This window comes from Micromesistius poutassou (genome assembly GCF_964030765.1).
Source record: "Micromesistius poutassou genome assembly, chromosome: 11".
In the NCBI taxonomy this organism is placed as follows: domain Eukaryota; kingdom Metazoa; phylum Chordata; class Actinopteri; order Gadiformes; family Gadidae; genus Micromesistius; species Micromesistius poutassou.
The window spans coordinates 12,743,301-12,766,203 of record NC_140281.1 but is presented as its reverse complement, the minus strand read 5'-3'; positions in this window follow the sequence as shown (position 1 = coordinate 12,766,203).

Below are 22,903 nucleotides of genomic sequence, written 5' to 3'. Positions count from 1 at the left end.
AGATGGGGGGGCGGGACTAGAGGGTCATCGCTGTTTGTGTGTTTGCTTTTGGTGTTTGCAGAGAAGCCGCCCCACTCTCACTCCACACTCCCCCACCCCAACCACCCCTTTTTCTCCTCTTTTTTTTTACGATGCCATCTGCACCACGAGAAAGGCCTGCATTGTCCCATACGTGCAAGCCTCTTGTGAGTAATCACCACGTTCAAGGCACTAATGACAATACCATTTGAACTTCCCACACTGCCTTCGCTTTCATGCTATAAAGTTCTTGGTAGCCCGCGCCAAGGAAAACAAGGGGAGCGTAATGGACATTTTCTGGCTGAGCAATTATGTGAGACACGGCGGACTGCGCACAGTTTTGTTTTGGGATGGTTTCGCGGCGAGGCAACGCGCGGCATGCGATGTGACCAAAAGTTCAATTGCAGTCAACAGTTTGTATTTTCTACATCGCTGCCTCATCTTAGAATTTCTTTTGTAAATAAACTAAATGTACAAAACTTTTTCCCCTGGTTTTATGTCTCAAATCCCATCGTATGTTATGGTTTTCATGATTTTAATAGCAGTTTTATCATGGTGTAATAGCAATAGCCTTTTAAACACTTGGGCCACAATCTCAAAAGTGTGTCAGTAAAATGCCTTGGTGGTGGAAAATCAATGAGAGGACAACAACAAAACATGCCCAGGGAACATAATAAATAACAATAAAACAAAGTAATAAAAATTATCTCCACTCCACAAAGGATTCCACACACACTCCATACTTTAAGTGTTGACCTAGGGTCGTTTGTGTTTATTCTACATTACCATGAGAGATTTTCCCCATCCCAAATTGCATTTTCCCTGAGCCAGAATCAATACAAACACTTCCGGTGAGATCCAGTAATCAACAGAAATTGCTCAGGCCTTTTTCTTATTCTTTTTTTAACTGGAGCAATGGTGGTTCTGTCCCACAGAGATTGGCTTACAATGAGCATGCCAACCCATCTCCTCATGGAAAGAGAGAGCCAACTAGGCTTAATGTAATTTAGAGCACTTAGCTGAATCCTGCCGACTGCATTAGCGAATTAATGAATGAATTCCTGGCACAATGTCGTTGTTTTTCTTCATGGATGTACGTTGAGAAGGAAATGAGGAATAATATACAGGAGGAGGAAATACCATCGAGGGAAGGGGATCGGGGAAACGCATCTTCTTTTAAACATTTATTTTAAACAGCTGACACGTCTAACTATGTAAACTAGTCCACATTGTTTATTGCGGCTGTAAACTCCTCTCCCTCGCGCACTGAAAACCTGCTTGCTCCGCATATAACCCTCCAACAATAACTGTCATCCTCCATAGTTAATCACCTCAAGTGGTGTTTGCAGTGGCTGTACAGTTGTTGTTGTTTTTGTTTTGGTTGTTATTGTTTGCTGGTTTCTGAGCATGCCCAGAGGAGGTGTTCTCGTGAGTGGCTGCGAAGAAGAGTGGTCCTTTTTTTTTTCCTTCTTGAGGGGATGATGCAGGCAGCTCATTAGTCTCTCTCTCTCTCTCTCTCTCTCTCTCTCTCTCGTAGGAGATTTTTGCATGTTGACGTGAATGGAAAGTGAAGGTGTTTCAGTAGGCAGGAGAAGCAAAGACGAGATTCAAGCTTTAGTTCCCAATTGGCATCTTCTGCCAGGGCATCCTTGGTATATAGATGGTGAAAAATACTTCCCCACCCCTTCACTCTCTCTCTCACTCCGTCTGTCTTCATTAGTTAGGCCAAGAGTTCAGCTGAGACACACTTTGCCCTTAATCTTTGTCATAAATGCATTGGTTTGCCACATACACGATCAGTCTGCCAACACAACAAGAACCCCTTTATATAGCTAACTGACATGTTTTGGCGAGTTCATCAAAGTGTTAATGAATACGCACAAATGTAGGCCAACATTGGAGTCAATTGGCTACAAAGAGCCTAGTTTACTCACACAGTTATGAGTTAATGCGAGTCGTAAATTCAGAAATAATTTATTAAGATAAATACAGCTGTTTTTGAAACGACTTATTGGCAGGTCCCCCATAGAACCATGTAGACATGACGACATAGCACCTACCAAAGGGACATTCACACTGCTTCTTTTGTTTCAGTTAGCTGTTTAATTTGGCGGGAAAGGAGTCTGGAGCTGGTCAAATTCTAGCATTGAATTTGAGCAGAGCAATGCAGTGCAGCATTCATGGTATTAAACCCTTCTTAAATAAGTCAGGCAGGTTATGTTGCTAGCTCTAGCAGTGAAACCAGTATGGCCAAGGTCAGGTGGGTAGGGTAGCGAGTCAGAAGATCATACATTAACCAGAGTAACTCCCGCTAGCAGGCGTTAGCCCTGCTGTGGTTTTGAACAAGGGAACAAATGCCCGTCAGCTCACATTTTTGCTGTTGTTGGTTACAGCGCTTGGGTATACAATTCAAAAATACAAATAGTTAATATAATATGTGATACTAGGTCTTTGGTTATTCATGCAGTTGTTTATTTATTTGACCTTGGTGGAGCTCAACGCCATAACAAGATGGCCTCCAGAGCATGCTTGGGAGTTTCCTTGGGTCAAATAAATATACAATTTGGCTCTTCAAGGTTCTGAATAATAACATTCTTCCACTGTCAATTTTTGGCAGCTATACAAGACTCTACAGTAGCTGTACCAATATAACAAAGTATTATCATTTACTATTATGAGTTTGGTTTCAACAGTTTTTTTTCAAATGCTTTTTTTAAGCATACTGTTAAATACACCAGGAGCGAATGGTGTAAGTATGTTGATGATAATCTTTAAACCCTAAATAATAAAAATCCCCTCCTCTTTTCCTTCCTGTCTGTACCTTCTCGTTCACAACATTGAGCTGAGTGGAGGAGAGAGAGGAGAGGAGGGTCCCAGATGTGGAGTAGCAATAAATTAGCTGAGCTCTCCTTCCTCACGACCCAGAGAGAGATAGAGAGGCAGACAGAGAGCTCACAGAAGGGCCGTCTCAACACATGAAGTACTGAGCTGGGAGATTCCCCCAAGGCCTTGTTTGGACGCTGCATGGAGGGGATGGAATTCAACGTCTGGAAAAGAGAGAAGAAGAAGAAGAAGAAGGGGAAGAGGAGAAAAAAATAAAAGGAAAAGAAACTGAGTACTCTGAATGCAGGGAACCTTTGGAACTGGGGCGGTTCCAAGGTAAACAAGGTCACTGTGTCTGTGTTTCAGGGCCGATCGCAGACCAGCGTCCCGTGTACAGTTGGACTTTGTGTCCAACTTTGTTTTTCTGGGGGTGGGGGAACGGGGGTAATGTCTAACTTTAACATGATATATGACGGTTTAACATGAACGACCTCCCTCAATGAGTGCAAAAGTGCAAAACGTGGTGGCAGCTCTGTTCTCTCCCTCCTCAAGTCTATCATTCATATTATTTTGAAATACTGCTACAATAAACTACAGCAAGTAACTTCTAACTTCTAATCTTATTGTTTTCTTTTCCATTGCCCGAGAAGGCAAAAACGCCTACTGTAAGCAAAGGTAATCAGCATTTGTTTTGTTTGATGACCGCAAAAGACACCATTGAAGTTAATCAAGCCAGAAGGTTGTCGTAAACTATTTCCCCACCCCAAGCCCCAAGCGAAACCAGCGACCCTCTTTTAATCTTCTCCATCAGGGACGTGTACACAGCGCCCTAAAACAGCCTGGTGGAGCAGCAGTTCACCAGTCTACATGTGGTACAGACTTGCCACCACGCACGACATACCCCTGCCATGGACACACATACACACACAGGCCGGCATGCCACACAAACACAAAAGACACACAGATACCCAGATATACAGATTTGCGAGTACAAGCCAGAAGCGTGTGTGTGTTCAGTCTGTCTGCGGAAGGAGGAAGAGATCCACTCAAGCTGACTCTGGTTTTCTGGGGCAGATGTGTTATCATCGTTGGGGGGGGGGGGGGGGGGGGGGGGGGAGAGTGTGTGTGTGTGTGGGGGGGGGGGGGGTTGTTTAATTAGCAGAGTTTTGAATACGGCTTGCGTCCCTACACTGGCAGGTTGGCAGTGCCTGATTAGCATGGGGGGGGGATGGGGATAGACTCTGAGACAATGTTGTACTTCCACACCAAATGTCCTACTCCTCATACAAGCACGCACACCGCACACACACACACACACACACACACACACACACACACACACCAACCTTGTTATTTTTTCATCATCTTTTTTTGCATCGCCAGTAGAAAGTAAAAAAGGTTTGACACCGACACGGGAAGACATGTGTCTAAACAGGTGCTGGAAACTTTTCATACTGGGGAGATGGTTCGACATATGGCGACATTGTTCTCCGACATGAAACATGTTCACAGAAAAAAAGCCCTAGATCCACAGCATGTGACGATGATGATGATGATGATGATGATGATGATGATGATGATATAAGCAGTTCTAACAAAAAATTGACTTCCAAACTTTTTGGTCTGACTCGCTAGTTTCTACAAAGACTTTGTAGTTTCAAAAGCCATCCAAAAAATCTAAAGATGTCCCTCTCATTATCAGCCTCGTTACCACGTCACCACCACCTTACCACGTCAGCACCACCTTACCACGTCACCACCACCTTACCACGTACACATTATGGACTTTTCTGTATGGACTTGGTTAAAGTATTTACAGTTACAATTAAAATTTATGTTTAGTACTTTTTGACATGTCCATTGTCCATTTTTGCGTTTTTGAATTCATCAAACAAATGAACCCATTTGAATAATACTCGCAACGTGTTTGATTGGATCGTCAATATTTTAAATATTCAGAAATCCCACTATTTAGTGGGAGTTAGACAGTTTTGGGACATTTCATGGCTAGGTAAAAACTATGTATGTAATCCCTGTCATCAACTTGCAATTTGTCACAATTATAATTCATTATAGAAACGCTGTATCTTGTAATTTCAACATATTCAGAATATACTGAGCTGAACTCAAAGCAAGCAGCCAAGGATGTAATAAAATAAACTGTTGACGAGACTAAACCACAGAGCAGACAGCAAGAACTCCCGTCTGCTCTGTGGCCAGACGGCCACTTAGATCGACTCAAACTCTCACAAATCACCAGGTTTAGGGAAGAAGATGAACGCTGTTTGAGTAGTGCAGTGCACTAGTGAGTACCGACGGTCTGTCCTGTGTGCTCTGCTTGGCAGAACCCAAAAAAAGGGTCACAGGGAGGTGCTGGGGGAAAGGTTCCAGTGTAGACCCGGTTCATATGCAGGTCCCTCTGGGAGCTGATATGATTTCCTGATATGGAGAGGGGGGGGGGGGGGGGGGGTTGCCTCTGGTGTCCAGACCACCATGGGAAGGTCGTTCCCCAAGAAATCATTGGGGAGGGGGTGGCTCTTCTAAATAATAATCCCAGGAGCCATTCTCTATCTTCCCATGATGCAGTGTATGCTCTCATGTTGACATCAGTTTGACATCAGTGCGGGGAGATGTATTTTTTTGTTGAGCGATTCGCAGGCTTGTTTGTGTGTGATCGAATTTCGGCATAGTTTCAGACCTCAGTCTGTCCCGTGGTTGACATGCCGGGGCCAGGGATTGAGATTCTAGACTGTGTGAATGCAATAAATGTCTATTTTGGCCACTAATATCCACATCACTGAGTGGATTCAGAGGGTAAGCATATATACTTGACACAGAGAACAAATAAACACGCTCTCCGTTTACCTCCAAAGCATAACACAATCAGGACGCAATATAAACCGGCAGATATATAAATATGTCACAATATTCATAATAACAAATAATGGTATGAATGTGAGCGGGAGTAGCATGGCTAGGCGCTATGGCTAGAGAGGGGGGGGGGGTGGGGGTGGCACAACAGTGAACAGTTCAAAAATGTTACTGCCTGTCCGTCCCCACTAGCTGCCTGTGAGCCTGGTGTTCCTGGTCCGGGAATGGCTGGTGGGTTGAATAACAGGATTTGTCGTCCCAGGGGCTGGTGAGTGGATGGTGAGGCTACAGCAGGCCCTTCAGACAGCTGCTCTGGAGGATGGAGGGAATGGCCACTGAACTCCGTCGCTCAGTGGTCCTCTGGGTGGCCTTTCTGGGCCGTGCTGTTGTTCACACGGCGAACTGACGCCGTTATCTGGACCCTCTCTTCTACGGTACCGCCCTGTTCTCAAACCGTTGTAAAACCATAGAGTAAGCCCTGGTGATTCTGCTGTCCATCACTCAAATCAATCATCATCACTCAATATACAGTATATATTTAATACTAATATAGTATAAAATATATACAAAAGAATCTTTGTTATTGAAGGGAATAATTGAAATCACCTTGATACACCGAAAAGCTAACAGTTTAAGGGGCAAGTTGTGTGTTCTGCTGCTAAATTGGCTATTTCATTCATTTGCTTTTATGTGGACATGCAAAGGATGAATTTGAAAAAAAAAAATTGTACGAGCAGAGCTGTATAGCAGTAGTTTCAGAAGCAGCCAGCATCAGTAAGAGTCGCAGTAATAGTTGTAGTAGACTCAAGGAAACACGCTGACAGCCACCTAATCCCAGTTCGCCCCGTCCCAGCCCCCACCCCCCCCCCCCCTCCCCGACCAGCCCTGCCAGATGGGCACCCCAGACCTGGGGTGCTACAGGTTACCTGGGCCTCATCGCCACCAGTCCTGGATCTGGCTAATGGACATCTGTCGGCACCTCCCGCCAGCAGAGACCCAGCCACTGTCGTCGTGCATAATAAAATATGTATGACACGAGAATGTTTAGCTCTGCGCCCGGCTGAGCTAAATCAATGATTCGATCCACTGGCGGCTGGCGCAGAGTGTATTTACTATGCGTTATCTGTTCATGCTCTCCATTTTATGCATTCTTTATGCATTTTACCTCCAGTGGTGCTGCATTAAAGAGATGAGGAAAATAATGAAATTTGTGTTTAAAATATAGAACTGTCCCGTTGCCCCCAAGCGTCTCTCTCTCTCTCTCTCTCTCTCTCTCTCGAAAGTGCGGACTCTCCTCCCTAATTCTCCTGGCTACACTCGTGGGTTTGCTCAAGACTTTTTTTTATTATTGAAGCACCATGGTCATTTCCATTGTAGAAAAATAAACAATTTTTTTTTTTTTAATAATGTCGCCACTGGAAACATTAGCAAACCACAACAAAAAGTAACTTGCTCCTGAAGAAATACAAATAAATAAACACAAAGAATGGTCCCCAGTGCTCGGGCTCTTCAGGCCTAAGTGACCTGAACAGGAGTTAGCGGCGGCAGCCAAGGGCAAAGCTAGCTAATGTAAACCAAATCCTGTACCTGGGGAGCACGGCCTATTCAAGCTAATCCTCTAGCCTGGAGGCTGCTGCTATAATGGGGGCACTGTGGGCCCCGTCATTGTCCTCTTGGCTCCAGGAGCACCGGCGCAACATGTGAGCCCCCGGAAAGCTTCAACCCCAACCCGTGCTACACCATCACCACCACCACCACCCCCACTCACACAGCTGAATATTTATGCACACAATCAGGGCAGGTAGGGGCGATGGGGGGGGAGAGGAAGGTGAGTGTGTGTGTGTGTGTGTGTTCTATTTGAACTGATATTTGACACCGAGCGTAGACGTGTTTTGTTTAGATACTTGCAGAAAGGGGGTTACGTTTCACACGCACGGCTCAGAAGGCAGCGCGGAACCACGCCAGTTTGATGTTGGCGCCAGCGACAATGAATACAAATGGATCGAATGGAAAAGAGCAATCTGCTGGATTGTACCCGTTGTATTATCAAACGTGCCCCCTCTCTCTCTCTCTCTCTCTCTTTTTTTCTCAACAGGCCTGTCATTTGGCACCAGCCACCGAGGGAGCAATAGCAGCTGTCAGCAGCCCTCCTTTACATATCTATCCTCCCAATACATCTCATTGGATTCAATTCATTTTACCTGAGGCATTTTTGTCAGTCCCCTTCACAGGCTCTCTGTGAAGGGTAGTCTGTGTGCGTGTGCTGTGTGCGTGTGTGTGTGTACGTGCATGTGTGTGTGTGCGTGTGTGTGTGTGTGTGTGTGTACGTGCGTGTGTGTACGTGCGTGTGTGTGTGTGTGTGTGTGTGTGTGTGTGTGTGTGTGTGTGTGTGTGTGTGTGTGTGTGTGTGTGTGTGTGTGTGTGTGTGTTATGATAGCTTGCACCCCAATGCGTGTGGTCATATAAATGTGCTCTGTGTGGAGCTTTAGTGTGCATGAGTGTGTGTCATGAAGTGCATCTGAGTTTATGTTCACGCCACTGCTGTTGTGTGTGTGCGCACATACACACACACTGACATTGACAAATGACAGCCGTGTAACATTACTTTTTTGCCCTTCGCCATCGGGTGTGTAAACAGTGTGCGTTTATATGTCTTTGCGGACCGAGAATAATAATAGAATAATAATGACAGACATTAAAGGGCGAGTAAACCACAAATCGTTTTTTATGGTAATATGCCAACATTATAATCTTAACCATTTCATCACTGTTACTGAAATAAGAATATAATAATATAATAATTGACAGAAAACAGCCCTAAAATCCTATCATATACCAGTTATACCAGTCTCCTCAAAAACTCCAGAACATTCTACTCTGCTCCAAACGCTGGCGTTCCTTTCATTACGTCAAAGTGCCTTTTAGTATACTCCTTGAGTGTACTAAACTCCCCCTGTCACGGCGAAGGGACACTGGCCGTGAGGAGTGTGTATATGTGTGGAGCTCTGTCTGAGCTGCGGTTGATTTGAATGTTCGCGTACTGAGAGAGGGATATGCTTCCCGGACACTTATAGTATAACGCCACGGTGTTACACGGTCACGCGGTTAGTATCGACGGTACTAAAAAAGTAACACAAAGTTGCCGTGGGTCGTAACCATGGGGATAACATGGTCCCCCGCCCCCCTCCCCCCTCTAGAACTCTCAGCCCCGGAGAAAAATGTTCTTAAATCTCAAGGTGTTGGAAATCGGAGCTGAAACAGGGGGTTCACATCCAGGTGAAGTCCCCGCTGCCATGTGGACACGGTGAGCGGTGAGCCAGGAGCCGTCATGGTGGCGTCCTGTGAAATGGCTCCGTATTGAGCCCACTGATTATCTGTACCGTTCATTCAAAGCTCTGAGCTTTGCCGTTCGATCACGGCTCAGCCCCGCCTCCTTGCAGTAGCACAGGGGTTTTGAATTAGTTTTTTTCTTGTTGTTCAGTGTATGGTGTCATAGCAGACTCCCCCGATCAGGTTTTTTTTATGGTTTCACTTTCAGCAAACGTTGTTTTTCCTGTAAGGATTATTTTGGGTGTCTTGTCAGATAATTCATGTACGGGTGTCTATTTTGTAATTAAAGGGGAATTCTCCTAGAAGTTGAGTTTTTTTATTGAATGCGCAATAAAGCCTGCAAAAGTTAAGTCTATTTGCTGATGCTATTCCATTTCTTATTCCGTTCCGAAGAGAAACATTTTCAAATTGGAATTATCCAGTATACTGTATAATATGTCTTGAATCAATGAATGAATCTCCCTCTCTCCTCAAAATTATTCGGCAGCCCAACACAACACTGTGTACACAAGTGAAGATCATGTGTAGCTCGTGATCCTAGCAACTACTAAGAACCCCGGCGTGGCTCATCAGTCAGACAACAGCCATCGTATCTCTTTGTGAGTGCGTCTCGGGAAGAGCAGATGATGTAGATTAGTTCGGATCAGAGGTTAATTTCAAGTATTTTGGTGTTATTTCAAGCGTAGTAGCTACCATCCACATTGATTGGCCCTCAAGCCGTGTGTGTGCGTGTGTGTGCGTGCCGTGCGTGCGTGCCGTGCGTGCCGTGCGTGCATGCGTGTGTGAGTGGGGTAAGGGCGAGGCTGGGTAGGGAGGCTGGGCGCTCTCGGTTCCCTGCCCTCTTAATTGCAGGTAGAACTGTCATGGTGCATGCAGACAGACGTGCGTAATTATTCCACTCTTCCAGAATCCAGACTTGTGGCTGTCAACCACAGCGCGTGCTGCCGCTGGGGGTGGGGAGAGTGAGGGAGGGGGAAGGTTGTGGTATGGGTGAAAGAGGGGAGGGGGGGGGTGCAGAGGTATATGTGAGATGATGGATGTGTTACGGTAAGGAAGACAGACGAAGAGAAGGGAGAAAAAGATGTCAGTGTGTCAGTGTGTGCGTGCGCGTGTGTGAATCTGTGTGTGTGTGTGTGTGTGTGTGTGTGTGTGTGTGTGTGTGTGTGTGTGCGTGTGTGTGTGCGGGCATAGAGCACGTGTGCGGCCACGACAGGCTCCATGCTCCATCTGGCTAGAATAGGAGAGTTTCGGCGGAGGGGTGAATCCAGTAAAGGATGAAAAAAACAGTGATCTTTCAATTTGTCTGCACTACCCTTCCCTCGATCTCTACTTCTGCTTCCTGCTCACCCTGCAGTCAATCAATCCCTCTCTTTGAGAGAGAGATAGAGAGATTAACAGAGAGAGAGAGAGAGAGAGAGAGAGAGAGAGAGAGAGAGAGAGAGAGTGAGAGAGGAGGTGGGACAGTGAGATAGAGACTAGGAGCTAGGAGGAACGTGAGAGAGAGAGAGCGAGAGAGTGAACGACGAGTAAAAGTAGGCCCTACAGAGATAGTCCAGGCCTCCAAACATAGCGTGCCGCCTGCTTTCACCGTTGCCTTCCATTGGGCGAAGCCGGCGGCGTCTTGTTCCACCACGTGGCAATTAGGATGTCAAATCAAACTTTGGTAAGGCAAACAGCGGCGCTGCTCCTCGCTGCTATTTACAGACACAGTGTCTCGCTCCCTAGCGCACACACACGCACTGGTGCACATAAACACTCGCACACACTGGCATTGGTACACGCACACAGTGGCATGCATACACACACACACACACACACACACACACACACATAAACAGTCAAATTGTAGAATTGTAGACATATGCACACAAATACATGCAGCCATTCTGAGGATATGCATATATATATATATATATACACACATCCACAATCAAATGCATGCGTGTTCGCATTGAGACGAAAACACAAACCGGCATGACATCAACTTGGTTTCTTGATGCACACATTGTGCAGTGCACAGTTCCCCCCTAAACTATTCCAAGGTTCAAATCAAATGTATATACAAACACAGGACACACACACACGACACAAACACAATTACACGCTACATCGCTACACACCGACCCTGGCGCCCGGCTCCCAAACAACTCATCTGGGGGTGTCACAGTAAGGGCTATGACCCCTGACCCCCGCCGACACCAGGCCTGTCTGTAACTGTCAGCCGGCCCGGTCGTTAGCTCCTCTCTGACCTCTCAGGGGTTACCGGGACAACAGGAGGGCCAACCGACTGGGGCCTTGTCCCTGATGTCATGGCAGCGTTGTTGTCTTCCGTTACCATGACGCTGTTCCCATGTTCCGCTCCACAGACAACAGCATCACTTCTGCTCCACTGCAGATTTGACGTGAGTGACTTCAACGTGTCGCGTGAGCGTCTCTGTGTGTGTGTGTGTGTGTGTGTGTGTGTGTGTGTGTGTGTGCGTCTCAGCTCTGTGTTTCTGAAAGGCAGAGAAACACAGAGCTGAGCTAGCAAAACAAATCCAGAACAAAAAGTACAAGAAAGTACAACAATTTAAATGTAAATCTCACCCCCCAAAGAAATGTCCTAATTCCTCAGAATGTGTTTAAAATTCAATAAGTCAGACAGTAAATTCAATAAGGTGAAGTCATTCAATACAAGAAACTATCCATACGTCTATGTGTGTGTGTGTGTGTGTGTGTGTGTGTGTGTGTGTGTGTATGTATATATATATATGTGTGTGTGTGTGTGTGTGTGTGTGTGTGTGTGTGTGTGTGTGTGTGTGTGTGTGCTTGCGCCGCATGGGATTCCAACAGTACAGGAAGAGTGCTCTGCCAAGATGATGCAGTGCTCCCAAACCGAGCGACCAGGTTCCAGTGTTTTCCTGGAAACACACCTAATGGCGGAACATGGACCCTGCTGTTTGTCCTAAGTTCTTAGGACAACTGGAATTCAGTGGAGAACAGAGAGGCAGGCAGCGCAGTGGGGGAGGGCTGTGTGTGTGTGTGTGTGTGTGTGTGTGTGTGTGTGTGTGTGTGTGTGTGTGTGTGTGTGTGTGTGTGTGTGTGTGTGTGTGTGGTGCAGGGGGGGTCGGTCGGCTGTTGGGTAGGGGTCATAGGAATTACTCTGGGTCACTGACTCTGAGGTCACTGACCCCCTCTGTGTACCCTACGCTGGCCTATCCATTCACTGTGCATGAGGTCATCAGCAAAACCCCAAACTGTTATTTATTCCCTGACAAACACGAGCATGCACACGCACACACACAAGCGCACAGACACACATGCGATCATGGAGCACACGTGCATCAATGTATCAATGTGTGGCAGCTTTGAGGCATCTGTTGCTACTTACTTTTCGATCATCAAGCAGGTACTTTCATGGCAGCCATTTTAATTTTTCATATAAACAACTCATTACTGAGGCGTCTCTCAAGGAGACCTACAGGTGGACTGCAGAGGTTTATCTGTGTTGCGTTGTTAATACATTCAAAGACGACAATTACATCTGGCGGAAACTTTCCCTGGTAGTAAAAAAAACAACAACTTTGCACTTCCTGCTCTCCTGTCAACCCTCACTCTACTCCCTTCCCCTCCCGAACCCGTCTCTCCCGTGACACCCACTCCGTCTCGCTGCTTCCCGACACGATGGGAGCCATCGGGCGTTATTGATCGTGTGTCGCCTGAGCATGACTGACAGCCGCCAAACCAAACACTTTGCTCCTCTTGCTTCCTCTTTCCTCTCCTGAGCCCTGTCCGTTCTGCAGATCTCCTTCTCCTCTGCTTCCTTCCTCCTCGTCATGCTATCTCTCTCTACCTCCTCTCTTCGATCCTTCTCTACCTCCTTTCACTCCTTCCTCCCTCTCTTCTCTCCCCAGCGCGTGGCTTGCATAGATGTGTTTTTGACGGCAGTATCGATTATTAGACGCCACGATGCTTCTTCCTCCTGACACGATGACAGACTCCAGAAGTGCCCACCTCCTCCTCCTCCTCCTCCTCACACAGCTGGAAACCTGAGGAGGGGGGAAGGGGGGGTGCTGTGGGAATCAGATGCGTACAACAGGGCCCCCTGGACCCTGAAATACAAGCTGAAAAATTCACTCCCATTTCTGGGTCTCTCTCTCTCTCTCTCTCTCTCTCTCGCTCTCTCTCTCTCTATCTCTCTCTCTCTCTCTCTCTCTCGTGTATTGTTTAGCTTGAAGCCTTACTGTGTTGGGAGGGGCTAGAGTCTGTGTATTGTTATAGTGGAAAAACAGCTGTTCAAATATTGCTCTGGTTTGCCTAAATGATAAATGATACACCTATAATGATAGTGTTTGTCTTTATTCAATTCAGTGATTCAGAGGTCACACTGACTGAATCTGAATATGCAACTTCTTCTGTAAATGTTCTTAACTAATGAAGTAATGCTTCTCTAATCTAAAGTTTGTCCAGTCGTGTTTGATGTATGTATTCAAAACGGCACGCAGCTCTTTCCACAAGTCCTGCTTCATCCAATTTATTTCCCCCTTGAATAAAAATAGTGTTGCGCCGTTGCCAAGACAAATCCCGTTAATCACGACTTCTCGCTGTATGAATCAAAAAAATAATAAATCCAGCTAGGCGTCTATGTAGGAGCAGAACAAAAGTCACTTCATCTGGTGAATAACAGCCCGTCGCCGACCCAACGCTCCCTCTCCCACTCTGGGCTAGCCTGCTAGCCGCGGTGGCCCTTGGGCTGCATTAAGCTAGGCCTGTAAAACGCTGTGACTGATTTACATCCCCGGTGCCCTGGGCTTCCGCAAGCACAGCAGCCCCCTCGGCCCTCGTGTCCTCGCTCTGGGGGTACCTTGGAGAGCCGTGGAGGGGGACGGTACAAGACCGACACATGAGTTCAGGGGTCCGGGGTCCAGGAGAGAGCCAGAGGGAGAAGTGGAAGAAGAAAGAAGGAGAGGGAGGGAGACAGCGAGAGAGGGAGAAAGGAAGGGTGTGGGTGGGGGGGGGGGGAGTGAGGGACAGACAGCGAGACACAGAAAGGAGGGGAAGGGGGGAGGGACGGAGAGAGGGAAAGAATGGGGCCAGAGAGACAGAAGGGAGTGAGAAAAAGAGAGGCGGAATGAGAGAAAATACCATGAAGGAAAGAGTGATGTCGGTATAGGTCTGAAGCGAAAAAACACAGGAGCGACGCGAAGGGGAGGGAGAAAAGACGCTCGACGCAGAAGGAGGACGGGGGGAGAGTGGAGGGGGCGGCTGGGGTTGGGGTGGGTGTGTGGGGAGGAGAGGTGGGGGAGGAGGTAGGAGAGGGCAAAAGGGCAGAGCGCGGCGCTCCCAATCAGGGCTGTGTAAACAAGCCTCCCCTGGAGTGGACAGGCTTGGAGGGTAGGTGGTGGTGGTGGTGGGGGGAGGTGGGGGGGTATTGTGTGCATGTGTGTGTGTGTGTGTGTGTGGGGGGGGGTGGGGGGGTAACCCTCCATGGGCCACTGGGGCTGTCAGCAGAGCAGATAACTGATGGCAGGAATGTGGCATTTTGTTCTTAAATAGAGCGGAGTGAAGGAGGAGGAGGAGGAAGAGGGGAAGAAGGGGGCTGGGGGGGCGGGGGCGGGGGGGGGGTCTAACGAGTGGACCGCCAATTAACATCTACTTGATGCATTCATACAGCCAGGGGACCCTGGCTCCTCAAGCCTTGCAGCTGCATGTCTCCTGGCAGGCACTTCCCTGCTCCGCTGGACCCTGCACATTCACACAGAGGAGGTCCCGCAGGCCCGGGACCACCACACACACACACACACAGGCACACACACACACACACACACACACACTCAAAGGCACACACATACACACACACACACACACAGAGGCATACGTAAGCGCGCACACACACACACACACACACACACACACACACAGGCACAGGCACATGCACATTACTGCAGGCCCTGCCTGCTGAGCATGTCAATGGAGGTCTTCATATACGGGGGGGGGGGGGGGGCACATGGGCAGACTGTATGTCTTTAGATGAGGCGGTGCGGAAGGCAGATGCTTATTTCACGTGGTACTCTCCTTTCTGCGTTGACAGTTTCGACTGCCTTGGAGGATTAAGTCACCGCTCACACTGAGCGGGGTAACGGGCGGCTAACCAGAGCTAACTGCTAACCAGAGCTAGCCCTCTGGAAGGGATCTGCCGCTAACTGCCACCAATCTCCTTGTTCCAAATGATATCACAGCAGCATATACTGTGATACCTCCCGCCCTCCCACCCATAACCGCCGCTGTCTCCCCCTCCCCCCCCTGTCCCGGCCCCGCAGTCGTCCCTTTTTACATCCAGCGTGCGGGTGAGGAGATTGACATCAATTTAGGGAGTTAAGCCACAGCGGCGGGATAAGCCCGCCGTCTACAAGACACAGCACGCCTGCCGCCACAGCAGGACTCCCCCCACGTCTCAGAGGGGGGGGGGGGGGGAGACGGAGAGGGAGGGAGGGAGGGACTGAGAAAGAGAGGGAGGGGGTGAGAGAGAGAGAGAGACAGAGAGAAGGGAAGAGACAAAGACGGAGAGAGGGCGAGAGAAACAGAGAGGGAGTAAGAGGTAGAAGGGGAGAGAGAGAGAGAGAGAGAGAGAGAGAGAGGGGGGGAGAAAGAGGGAGAAGGGGGAGAGAGAGGGATAACGGGGAGAGAGAGAGCGAGAGAGAGGGAGTGTGTGGGGGAGAGAGAGAGAAAGAGAGGCAAGATTTTGGTTTGTAAACATAGAAATTAAGAAGTTCCTTGTTTATAATCCAACCCATGTACACACACACACACACACACACACACACACAGGTGAAGTGTTTCCCCCGTCTCCAGCGGCAGAAAGAGAGCTCCCCCCCAGTGATCCCTGTATTTAACCCGCCCTGAGTCGCCACCCATCGGGACCTCCTTTGAGGCCCAGCGAGGTGTAAACAAACCCAATACACTCCGCATTGTTGCTCCCCGAGGGTCTCGCTTTACCCCGAGGTACAAATCACTGCAGGTCACGCTCTGCTCGCTCGCTCGCTCGCTACATAGACCCCCCCCCCTCCCGCCTCCACTACCCGCCACCCACATCCACACCCCCCTTTCCTCACCCCCCCCCCCCCCCCCACCCACCCATGGGCTTGGGCGGAGGTGGTGATGGGGGTGGCGGGGGTCCGTGCATTAACCCCACTAAAGCAGGGGCCAGCGTTGTTGACTTCATGGCGGTTTATTTAGATTTGACGTCCCCAGGATTGATGGAATCCCGGTTCCTTTCCTTTCCCCCCCTCCCCTATGCAGTCCTGACTTTCACACACGCCTGCTTAGTGTTCGACCTGCGGACCACCGCTAGCCGAGCGGCCAGGGTCCGCGTGTATCCGTTTCTTTATGTTGTAACGCCACGTCTGATTCCGCCCCTAATTTCCTGGACATCGGGACCACTTGTGCAACACGGGCGTTCTCAGCCCTGGAAACGATCACTACAATTGAACCATTACGGTTCAATAGGTTGTACGCCCACGTCCCTCAAGCTAGACTCCAGCCAAACAGGACAACTTTAAAAAGGTTGGTTAGAAATTCCTCACATTAATAGAATCCAACTGATTCCCCGATATGACCCCAGCATTGTATTTCACGTGCCACAGACACATAACTGACGTCTTACTGAGACCAGAACGGTGACTGTTTTCCTTCGTTTGCTCTGTTGCCTTGCTTTTTTGTATTTTTTTTTTCAAGTGTGTGTTGTGTAAATAGTTGTATACAAACGCCGTCTGGGGCCGGCAGGCCACAAGGCCGCTATCCATTTCCTGCCGAGTGTCACTCCTCCGACCTGGCTGACAGTTAGCAGGTCAGGCTGAGTTCACCCTCGTCTGTAGGGGACAGAGTCTGTGTGTGTGTGTGTGTGTGTGTATGTGTACGTGTGTTTGTGTGCGTGTAGGTGTGTTTGTGTGTGTGTGTGTGTGTGTGTGTGTGGAACATCGAGCACTCCTTAAGGAATAGCAGAGAACCTAAGCGTTTTAAGCAAAATAAAGGCACAACACCCCTCCTTTTCTTATAGTCAGTATATATTTTCTTTTAGGTGTTTAACCTTTGCATGAATATTATCTTCATATGAAATAGCTTTCATAAATTTCTCGTGGCCAATTAGCAGGTATACCATTTGACTGCTGTGTCTCTGACTGGTTCCTTTTATTCATCTTCTTTTAATAAACACAAACCATTGAGTGTATAGTAGGAATTTAGCGGGTTTTAGTTAGTTTCGACGCAATGCTCGTCTACAATAGTGCCATTGTGCTCTGTTGTGTCACCATTACCTGCACTTTCAAACACGGGCACTCGCAATAGAACCTTTTTGTATTTTTTTATTGAGGGCCGCTAAACAGACAGATCACACGATACCACAGGTCAGTATCGTGCTTATTCACTCGGCTGCTGGGAGGTGTGTTTATTCATGGGGGGGGTGTAGTAGAGGACAGAGAAAAAGAGAGGCCGACAACGTGGAACAGAGAGAAAGGAGTGAGAGTCACAAAGCGGAAGAATGAGGGACGATCGAGGAGAAGGAAGAGAGAGAGAGAGAGTCAGCAGACACACCTGCTCCCGTCTGTATTGTCCAACCACGGGTTGAGAGGTTTTGAAATAAAGCAAAAGGGTGGTTGAAACATGGTCAGCTTTAGTACTAAAGCGCGTTACTTAGTTTGGTCAGGGTGTAGCCTGTGCAGAAATGTCATGGAGCACGTACTTCTCAGCACATATGTCACGCTGCAATTTTCTGAATGTGCACGTGAATCCCCTTTGTGGGTCGAGATAAAAATGTAATTCCGTTCTTCACTCATTTCTGATATCATTTTCTTTTGTGTTTGTATTTCTTAGTGTTTTTTGAATTTGTATTTTTTTTCTGCTTTTGGGTTAAGCGAGGTAACGCGTGTCTCCTGCCTGAGCCGGTCGGGTATGGGTAGGTACACTGGGTGTGCGCAGAACATCCCGAGGCTAGCAAGTTAGCTCGCTGGCTGATGCAGTTACAGCGCCGTCTCGAAGCGTTGAGGTATTTTAAACATAATGGCTGTATGGCCTGGTTTCTCTTTTGACCCAGTTAACAGTTCTCTTTTCCGTCTAATTAAATAAAGCCTGATTCGTTCAACTTTTTTCTTCATCAGGGTTTGGTGAAGACAACGTTTTTAAGCTAGGTCCGCATTATGCTCCTCTCAGATTTGTCGAATGTTCACGAGGTTAAAATATCAAAACACAAAACATGGGCTGTGGATCATGTTAGGATATAGTTCATGGTTTGAACAAGACAACCTTTACTAATGATCAACATACCGCCATCAAAACTAAGGGTTTCTCTCCAGAATCTCACCAATCCAGATCTTCTCCATATCAACACATGTTGCTCCATTCGTTATCCCTGATGGAATGTCAGGGTTGCCTAGCGAATGTCACTGAACGCCAAGCATTGTCACCTGACTCCCGGCAACATCACAGCCCAATTATATTGATTTGACATGACGTTTACAAGCAAGACTACCGATTCAAAGCTTGGCTTCTGAAACAGGATTTCGTTGTCATTGCTTATTTTATTCCTCAATTCAATAAAATACCCATACTGGGTTTCAAATAGTTAACATAGATGCTGAACATGACAGATGCGACAATGCAATAATGTTGATAGTTAATCTTTACTGTCAATATTGAACTTTTGCTGATTGGTTTGTTAAACAGCTGAGAAAGCAGCTGAGAGAGCTTGCATTTCTTAGAGGGATTACTATCGACTATCGGTTAGTTTTAGAAGGCAAACATTTTTACTTCAGAGATTATTTCTCCTACACACATGCTTGATAGCACCATCATAAATAAATCACATAGCATTGTTAGGAGAAGACATAATACATTGTGTCTCAGCGCACATTGGTTATTTTCTGTACAGCAGGGTTAACATACCGCTTGTGTGGATACCGTATTTTAAGTTTTGACGTTTAACTTGTCTTTTTTGGCCAGGGAATTCCAGGTTGAGATGTTTATGTTGTACGAGCAGCGCACCGTCTGGGATGAAAGTTCCAGTGGGACGTCCCGGGAAATTGCAATGGGAATCAAACCGACCTGCTCTATAAAACATTTACCAGTATATACAAGAGTGTACAATGGAGCACATACATTAAAACAAGAGGTTAAACCAGCCATGTTTTACTGCACCTGACTCCTTTAAATAAATGAACCGGGTAAAGGTGTGGAAATAAAACCGCGTAGGAGGGTTCCACCTCTTACCCCCGAACCTTATTATTTTTGGATATGAGCAGAGTTTTCCTATTCCCGTCGGACAAATCCATGCACAGTTCCCCTACAAAGCCCGGCAAGCCTCTATAGCCTCAGCTTCTTCCACTGGCTTGGGCCAGATTCTTTTTCCTGCAATGGTCAGCTGCATTTTCCGACCATAGCGTGGCGGTGGCTAATCACACCGCCCTCAGCCTCCTTGCTGCGCCCGGCGATGGCTGAGATGTGCTCCTCAATAATGCATTAGACAGGTAGTCCAGCCCCCTTGAGGCGTCCCCGCTCACTTCAACCACCGCCGCTACCACCACCACCACCAACACCACCACCTCAACCCCACCACCGTGGCCGCACAGCACAGCTCCATTGGTGGTGATGCTTTTGCTGTGTAAACTCAAAGGTTCAGGATGGGAGAAATAGCCTATTGATTTGAATGTGGGGGGAGTGGGAATGTGTGTGTGTGTGCGGGGGTGGGGGGGGGGGGGGGGGGGGGGTGCACCTGCATCTGCACTAGTCTGGCCCTCTTGTTGCGTTGGATAGAGCTGAACATGAAGATGGAGGGTAGGGAAGGGGCGCGTGTTCTGGGGATGCTGGATGGGTTTGTGTGTGTAGTGGTGGTGGTGGTGGTGACGGTGGAGGTGGTGGAAGGTGCCGGGGGCGGGAGGGGCTCTCAGCAATGCAAGAGAAAAGTAACGGCTTAGTTCTATACAAACTTCCAGTCGGAAATGGTGTGGAGTCTATGCGAGTGGAGGAGTTGTGGTGTCGGTGGCCCTGCTGGAACCCCGTGTTCCCGGCCTGTTCCCAGGCATTGTTCTGATCCGCCACGCGTCCGGAGTGTTCCTCCAGACCTCTGGACGTCCCCAAGGAACGGCATGACCAATGGAAAAACATATCGTATTATATTGTATTATACATTATTCAAACGCCGAATGTAGGTACATAGGTGTGTGCATGTGTGTGTGTGTGTGTGCGCGCGCACGTGCGTGTGAGTGTGCATGTGCGCATGTGTGTGTGCCTGCGTGGGTGTGTTTTAGGTCTCCAATGTGGAGGGGGGGGGGGGGATGGAGACTAGGGATGCATGAAGAGGGGTATGGGGGGGGAGTGGAGGGGGGTTATGAACAAAAACCCGGTCGCTACTCTTTCAGTCGCGGTGACATCAGCGCACTCTCACAAGTGTGTGCTTGCTGGAGTGGGTGAGGGCAGCGGGGGAGGGCTGTGATGGGCTGGGGGAGGGGGGGAGACACTCCCGGTGAGGTACAGACTCAGAGGAGGATAGTTGGGGGGCAGGGGGGGGGTGGGGGGGGGGCAAGGAGGAAGAAGAAGCAAAGAGAAAAGATAGAGAGGAAAGAAATGGGGGTGAGAGCGGGGGAGGGGGTTGAAGGAGCTGTTAAGGAGAGGGGGAGGGGGGGGGTAGAGTAGGTCTCCATGTGCTCTAACAAGCTGCTCTTGTGGTCCCCCTAACCCTTTTCTGAGAGAGAGAATAAGAAAGAGTGAGAGCGAGAGAGAGCAAGATAGAGCAAGCGAGAGAGCAAGAGAGAGTAAGGGAAATAGAGCAAGAGAGAGAGAGAGAGAGAGCAAGAGAGCAAGAGAGAGCGAGAGAGAGCGAGAGAGCGAATGAGAGCGGGCGAGAGAGAGAGGGAGGGAGAGTCCCTTGTCCCCTCAGCCTGCCTCTGACCACTGCTGGCTCCCTAAGTGGACTCCCTGATGGTCGCGGGACAAAGCCTCTCTCCTCCAGGCCACAAAGGCTCCTTCAACCAGATGGCAAATTAGCAGGGATTGTTCAAAAACAATGCAGACGGCCGATGACAGGCGCTCCCGGTGAGCCGCCGGGGCGGTATTAAAAGAGCGGTAGGCCGTTGTTTGGACAGGAGATTTTTCCATTTAGCGCTCCTCTGGTTCTCCTTACTCCCACTGGTCGACTGGGAGCCATTACTCTGTGCTCCGGGGGCCCATGGGCGGTTTAACACACATCCGTTGAGTTCAATCTGCGACTCCTATAGAAACAAACTCTCTCTCTCTCTCTCCAGCTCTCTGTGTCTCTACCTCACTCTCCCTCTCTCTCTATGGCTCGCTTCCTCTCTTTCTATGGCTCTCTCCTTCCCTCTCAATGGCTCTCTCCCTCTATTGCTCTCTCCCTCTCTCCCTCTATTGCTCTCTCCCTCTCTCCATATTGCTCTCTCGGTGGCTGTCTCCCTCTCTCTCTATGGCGCTCTACCTCGCTCGCTTTCTGTTAGTGGAAAACAGATGAGGTGCGTCTGTAATATGTGTTTGGACCTACAGACAATAGACATGTCTCTTTGCATGTAATCTGTGAACGCTTCAGGTCAGAGCAGCATCGAGTCCGGCATGCAATGGGCATATAGGCTGACAAGGAATAGGTCAGCTGTTTGGCAGGGTATTGAAGGCTCAAGGCTATTCAAGGCCATCTTTACTGCCAAAGCATTGTGGGTATTTTATAAAAAAAAAGCTTCACCTGAACTACGGGCTCCTTGGTGATTTGCTTCATCCCTCATCCTAATAATGACATGGTACTTAAAACCAGTATGTTTCTGGATCACTCTGCACAGGCCTCGGTCATTACCGTTGCTATTTCTGCCCAGTGGTGGTCGGGGCGTGTAACCGAGCCGTCCGTAGTCAGGGTCCACGGGCCAGACCCTGTGGAGACGCCTCGCAGTCGGACTTCATCGTGTTTTACTCCGAACGTAACAGAGCTGGGTTCCGAACAGATTAGTTTCAACGGGAGGCACTGAATTGCTGACCTGGTGGAATATCAATCAATGAGTACAATGAACTAAATTAAGAGGTGCCTTGCGCAGTGGTCGACAGCACCTAAAACGTATGCACACTGGCCTACTACCTGGAGCGCTACGGCAGGTCATTTTAATTTAATGCTGAGTCATTGTGTGGGGTTGGGAATGGGAAACACACTTGGGAGCTCAGAGCTCTCATTCTGGAGGGCGGGGAGGGGGGGGGGGGGGCGGGGGAGGGGGGGGTGGGGGGTATGCCACTTTAAATAATCCTGGGGTCCACAACTACTATGTTACATAATCGACATCTCCATGGCCACAGTGAGGGTTAAAGAAAAGTCGTCCAATGTAGTGTTGACACTTTTCTTCTCCTTAATGATGTATTACTGCAATTGCTCAGCAACGTCTGGCCACTGGGACGTGAAATAATTCTGTCCCCGTCCATGTGCGGTAAAAGTTTCCGAGTGTGAGCGCGGGAACCGAGAGTGACTGGATTGTGGCGGTGTGCTGGGTAGTGTGTGTGTGTGTGTGTTGGGGGGGGGGGGGGTTGTATTAAATTAAAACATGAACTCTTTCTCGGTTACGACTCATGACGGCCAGAAGAAAAAAGGGAGATGATGAGGTAGTGGTGTTTTGGGATTATATTTAGGAGAGAGGACGGGAGAAGAAAATATGGATTTCTTGTGGAACCCACAGAATAAAGGGCCACAGCCTTCTCGGTTCAGCAACCATAACAAACCGGGACCTATTTCAGTCTGGCTGCAGAGAGAGCAAGGCCAGGGAACACACACTTCTGAACGCCGCACCGTGCCACACAACCGCAATCCATTACTATTAGGGAATAAATCTAAGGGGGGGGGGGAGACCATGCC